This window comes from Pteropus vampyrus, unplaced genomic scaffold (genome assembly GCF_000151845.1).
Source record: "Pteropus vampyrus isolate Shadow unplaced genomic scaffold, Pvam_2.0 Scaffold127, whole genome shotgun sequence".
NCBI classification, from domain to species: Eukaryota; Metazoa; Chordata; class Mammalia; order Chiroptera; family Pteropodidae; genus Pteropus; species Pteropus vampyrus.
This window is the reverse complement of record NW_011888908.1, coordinates 2,048,097-2,053,989: the sequence shown is the minus strand read 5'-3', so window position 1 is coordinate 2,053,989 and position 5,893 is coordinate 2,048,097. Positions and strand designations below refer to the sequence as shown.

Sequence of the window (5,893 nt, the reverse complement as noted above, 5' to 3'; positions counted from 1 at the left end):
GTCAGCACAGACTGGGATGCGTTGACCTACATGGGAAGGCTATAATTAGGCGTTAGCGGTGGATTAAAGATGGCTGTAAACTGTTCCTCTCTCCACGGAGAAGTGGAGTTCATTTCCCCTCGAATCTGGCTGGCCCTGGGACTGCTAAATCAATAGAATCTGGCGGACATGACATTATGCGAGTTCCAGGGCTCTCTTCTGGGTCTAGCCTCCCGCTTCCTCCCTAGTGGGCCCCTCCCGCTTCTGCATCTCACTCTCGGTACCCAGCCACCATGCTGTGAGAAGCCCAAGCCACACGGAGAGGCCACACGGAGGCCACAACAGCCTTAGCTGAGCTCCAAACCGACGGGCAGCATCAACTGCCAGCCCTGTGACCAGGCCATCTTGGATGTTCCAGCCCAATAAAGCCTCACATGACCGCGCACCTCCCCGCCAACATGTGGAGCAGAAGTACCACCCAGCTGAGCCCAGCCAACCCACAGAGTGATTAGTGGTGCTGTTTCCCGTCACTTCGTTTTGGGATGGTTCGTCATGGAGCAGTAGATAACTGGACAGTTTTCATTCATATTTTCCATAGACTTGAACCCATTTGCTGGCATAAACTTGCAAAAGCAGACCTTAAATCACCCACTCGCCTCCATCCTTGCTGCACAGAACCTTCCACAATCCTGACAAGTAGTGACACGGGATTGGTGCGTTGTCTCCTTGTAGGTGCCTATGGTGGACTGGATGTCTCAGGCATGGAGTTCGGGCACAGAGGGCCTGGGAAAATTCAGCTGGAGGAGACGGGGACTTCTTCAACTGAATGAACAGAGCCCCTCGCGGCTGGGGCCACTTTTATACAGGCGGCTGAACACAGCCTCGAGTTTTTTCCTTGTCAGTCTGCATAGAAGAGGGCCAGATGCCAAGACTGGGTGGGCCCAGATGGCTAAGTTCCCATTCTTCCTTGCATTGAGGGCTAATTTCAGTTACATGATATGACACTTGATCACAATAGCTGTGTGGTTGTGGCCTTATTCAGCACCACCGATTCAGGTCTCCCAGGCTGCCCGCCCACTGTGAGCCCAGCCCGCCCGCCCAGCAGCCCACTCCAAACCTTTGGCTGGCATTAAGCTCGAGCACCAGGGCACCATGATGCCCTGTCTCAAGTTCATTACTGTTGCTTCCTCTGTATTAACTTTCCATCGAAATCTCAGTTGTCATCTCCTCAAGGGCAGAGGCCATGACTTGTTTTGGATTCTGGACCCTGCTAGAGAGGTCGGGAAAGGATGACAAAAGCCCGAAGCACATTCCTTTTTGTCTCATGGGAAGCCCAGAGTCAGTGGTCCTACAACGAGGGAGGGCTTGGAGCTGGCAACAAGAATGCCCCAGAAAGTTCCAGTTCAGCGGCACCAGCCCCAATTTCCCTTTTCTTCCTGGGCCGTGACAATCATTAATCAGCTTGCTTAGATTCTCCAACTCGAATGAACTCGTTCATAACAGACGACCTTTACTTACAGCTCACACTACTGTTCTCATTCTTTGTAGTTCAGATTTGAATAATTCGAGGCATTTTAGTTTCTAGTACTATGGTGGTTTTGTTTTCGTTTTGTCTGGGACATAAACGATAGCAGAAAGATCCCATTACTAGGAAAAACTAAAATTAAACAAGGAGGTCTGTGGTGAGTTATCGTGCATGGAATTAACTCCACATCCAGGTTGGGATGATCTCATAAATTGTTCTTTTGGTTGGCAATCTCACCCTAGGCTGCCAGATCGAATTATTTCCTTGTAACTCAGACCCCCTGGGGAGTCTATAACGAAGAACACATTGTGTGCCTTGGCCAGCACGGGGGGTAGAGGACAGATGCCCGAAGTTGTCTGAGAGCCTCGGCACTGAGCTCAGCCACACATCCTTCAGGGACAATTGGTGATATTGTCAACGGCGCATTGTTGCAGTATCAGGGCAGGGGTTGGGACAGAGACGAGAGGGAAGGGCTAGAATGCCGAGTCTGACATGGGCGTGTTTACACTATGGGATCTGTGTCAGACCATTTGGCCCAACACCCACAGAACAATGGAACACCCCAGATTTCTGGCATCTCAGAAAGACTGTGGCTCAAGACACAAGCCATGCAGAGCGCCAACCACTAAACAGTGGCTTCTGTGATCTCTTTAGAGGAGCTGGCCTCACATATTTGGAGGACGAAAATGGCTTCTGCAGGGCAAAAATCCCAGATCCTTTAAATCTAGTAAGGAGGAATGGACGTACAAGGGATCAAACATCCAGAAATAAAAACTGCATAGCCGAGGTGTCTCCTATTGCCCTTGCAGAGGATGATAAAACCCCAGGTGGCATAAAGGGGCAAATTCTACTAACCTGGCTCAGAACCAAGCCCTCCCAAGGCTGACAATGACCGATCTCCGCCCACAGCTCAGAGAGTCACGCCCCCTGCACGCATATTACTTGCTCCCTCTGAAACTGGCAAATAAGACAGCCCTCTAAGGTCATCAAAGACCATGGAAGCTGATCCAGAAACCATCTTTGCAGCTGGAACCCCTGGCCTGGGCCCCTCCTCCGCGGCCAGCAGCCGTGTCTCTGCGCCCATCATCTCTGGCTCACTAAGTGCCTGGCCGGGAAGGCAGCACGTGCTGAACCCTCTGCACCCCGCTCAGCCAGCCTAGCAGGGGCCAAGCTGCATCTGGATTTGGTCTGGGAGCTGCCAGCACAGGCCTCCGGGACTCTTTTAACCTGCGCTGTCAAAACCTGCACTTCGTCCCGAGAAAAGTGCCCCACGGGGCCCCACTCCTCACACGTGGCCCACCGTCTCGGTTTGCCCAGGACGGGGAGGCCCGGGATGTGCGCTAAACCGGAACTAAGCAGGCGAGGACAGTCGGTCTCCTGACTGCCAGGGCTCATCCTACAGCGGCAGAGGAGAAGCGACCACGAGCACCCCGCAGCGCCAGGCCAGCTGCCCGCCGGCCGGGGCTCCCCGCACTGCCCTCTCCACCTGAGACTTGTGCCCCTGCAAACTACTTGAGCCCGCTCGGCAAGCTGTGTCTCCTAACGCCAGAGAGAAGTCGTGTGCGAGGGCCCACGGGAGACGAGTCCCTCCCACTGAGGTTCTCCCGGCTCCTCGGGGTGCCTCGCCTGCGGGTGGCGCTGTCCGTGGTCCCACCCAGGGGGCCAGTTTGCAGCCTTAGCCACACACGCGTGCTGTGAGAGCTGGTCGACAGACTTTCTCCTGCCCGAGGCCGTTTGAGTGTCTTTATAGGGTTCTGAGTCAGAGTCCTAAGCTTCTTTGAGGGTAGTGGCCTTGCTAAGCCTGGAAATATACACAGATCATAAGGAGTAGACACATTTGTTTTTGTCAGGAGATGGTTTGTCCCACCAGCAAAGAATGCAAAACCCAGAATGCACGGGCTCCTTCTTGTCTCGTGGGGCCCTGAGCTGCTCCAAAGTCTCTATGGAGCACATTGTTCCGCCGACCAGGCGGCTGAGGATGGCACGCGAGCACTGAAGGTGTTCTCTTTGAACTCCTACGGCCAGCCCCCTGCTTTCCTGCCATCAGAACTCCAGGCAGCACAGCAGAGAGAACAGGGTGCCCGGGGCATTTAAGAAGCACTAACAGTGATCACTCGATCCTAGGACAAGAGAGTCCCTGCTCTGCGCAGCTCCTGTGACGCTCGCCCACCTAACTGAAGTGCTAGAAAGCGGAACCAGAATGTCCCCAGAGCAGTGTTAGAATGTCATACTCGATTTTCTGCAACTGGAGATTCTTTGGAACTTTAAATGTCCACAGTTTAGTCTGAATTTTTGCAGTATTGTTTGGGGGCTAAAATTACTGAGAACCCAGCTCGCTAGGCCCAAAAGAGGGAGGAGAACCCTTCAAAACCTGAAACTGTATGGCGGGAAAGTCAAAGAGCTGAACCCCACACTCTCTGCCCCTGATTTTATTCTCCTCCTTTATCCAGGCCCTTGTAGGCCAGACAGACTTGTCTTCTCGTCTCCTCTTAGTCTTCTGAACCCGCCTGGCCCTGTCCTGCCCCCATATGTTCCTCTCGCCCTCCTGTTTAACATGTCCTCCACTCCCCCTTCCCTGCTCACCCGCCTTCCCAGGTGCAGCTCAAGTCCCGCCTCCTGCATGAAGCCCTCCTGGGCGCTCCAGCCCCTGCCCGCTCGGGGGCTGCCTCGTTCATTCTCTTCTTGGCAGACTGGTGAGCCCCACATCCACGTGTTGCCATTTAAGTGGCCACGTGTGCATGTGTGTCCCTGTTGCTGGACTGGAAGCTCTTGGAAGGCCAGGTCTCTCACTTTTTTGACGTATTTGGCAGGGTCTGGCTCACAGGCGAAACTTCGCTGGGACTGCTACTGTCATCGGAGTCACACGCCTCTGCTCTGTGACCCAGCCGCTCCACCCCGGGAGAAACACCAAAATGGACGTGCAGGAACGCTTGCAGCAGCTTGGTCCGTGACAGCCCCGAACTGGAAACAGCCTGCTTGCCCATCGATGGGAATTCAGATAAGCACACACTGGATCATCATCATCTGGATGTACCTCAATGCATTGTACTGAGTGAGACCTTGCACAAAATGGCCAGGCTGCACGACTTCGTTTACATGAAGTTCTGGAACAGGCAAACTCGTCTATGATGAAAACCGTCAGGCCAGTGCTTGCTTTTGGGGAGCCAGGTGGGGGGTCGACTAGGAAAGGGGCCTGCAGGCACCCTCTGGGGTGATGGGTGTGTTCTGTCTCTCCATGAGGGCTGGGGTTGCCCATTTGAAAAACCTCAAAACTATATTCTTAAGATTATGCATCCCACGGAAGGTAAATTTTTATCTCAAAATATTAACAAATATTGAATATGAGCAACGCGCACCTTGAAGAGGGAAGTGCACTGGCATCTGCGATTCAGGTTCGGGTTGAAATGCACTGGGAAGAGAGAGGGACAGGCGGATAGTTACGTGATGAAGCAAACACGGTAAAATGAAGCGTAATGAACCAGAACAGCGGATGCTGGCCCCCACCCAAACCACCGCACTCACTGTCCAGGAGGAGGGACTGGAGGGTGTCGGCCTCCTCCGACAGGGCTGTAGGGGAGGAGGTGGTACCAGTGGGGCGAGCAGGTTTCCGGGGAGCCAGGAGGGTGGTGGCGAAGTGGGGCAGAGTGAGGAGTGACCGCTAGAGCTTCAAGGGGGCTGGGCAGGGAGGGCAGAGTGGGGAAGGGGCCGGCTGGGCGACTTGCCAGGAGCAGCGCAGCTTAAGGCTTTGACCTCTGGCCACTGTCCAAAGGGCTGCCCCATCCTCGGCACCAGCAAGGTACGAAGGAACGTTTTGTGAATGGCGGGCTGGCTGAGGTTGCTCCGTCGTTGGGCCTACCGCCCTTGAAGTCCAGAGTCGAATTCATGGTTCAAAGAACTATCTTTTCTTCGGAAGCTTTGATAAGCCAAACTACATCTAACCTCACTCCTCTTGTTGATAGGGCAACTAGGCTGGTAGATCACAGATTTAGTCCATCTGGATTCCAGGAGGGATTGACAAGTGGCAGCCCTCTGCCGGGACCCAGCCCACAGATGTGTTATGTGGGTTTTTTTGGCCTCTCAGAGGGTTTTTTTGTTGTTGTTGTTCTTTAAGTCTAGTTGCCAAGATCTTAAAATCATGTAAGATCTGGATTGTCTGCATCGCTTGAAACGTTGAAAGATCCAGCATCAGAGGCAACAGCTGGCAGGAGTGAGGGGCAGCTGCTCCTTCCGAGGCCTGGCCCTTTCACTCCTGTGCCCAGCTCATCGTATGAGCATGGGCGTTCCGACCCCTGAATGTCATGTCACTGTGTGGACGAGAGCGAGAAGTCAAAGTTGGCTGATAGTAACACTAAACTAACCTTAATGTAATAAATATTCACTGAGAACTTT

At 53.6% G+C, this 5,893-nt stretch overlaps 1 long non-coding RNA gene across 1 annotated transcript in view; it reads left to right on the top strand.

Annotated features, from left to right (window-relative positions):
* The window catches only part of LOC111744103, a 7,376-nt gene extending 1,483 nt beyond the window's left edge, over positions 1 to 5,893 (top strand). The window contains exon 2 of the long non-coding RNA XR_002782006.1: positions 4,315 to 5,893. This is a non-coding gene — a long non-coding RNA (uncharacterized LOC111744103). The remainder of the gene's footprint in view (positions 1 to 4,314) is intronic.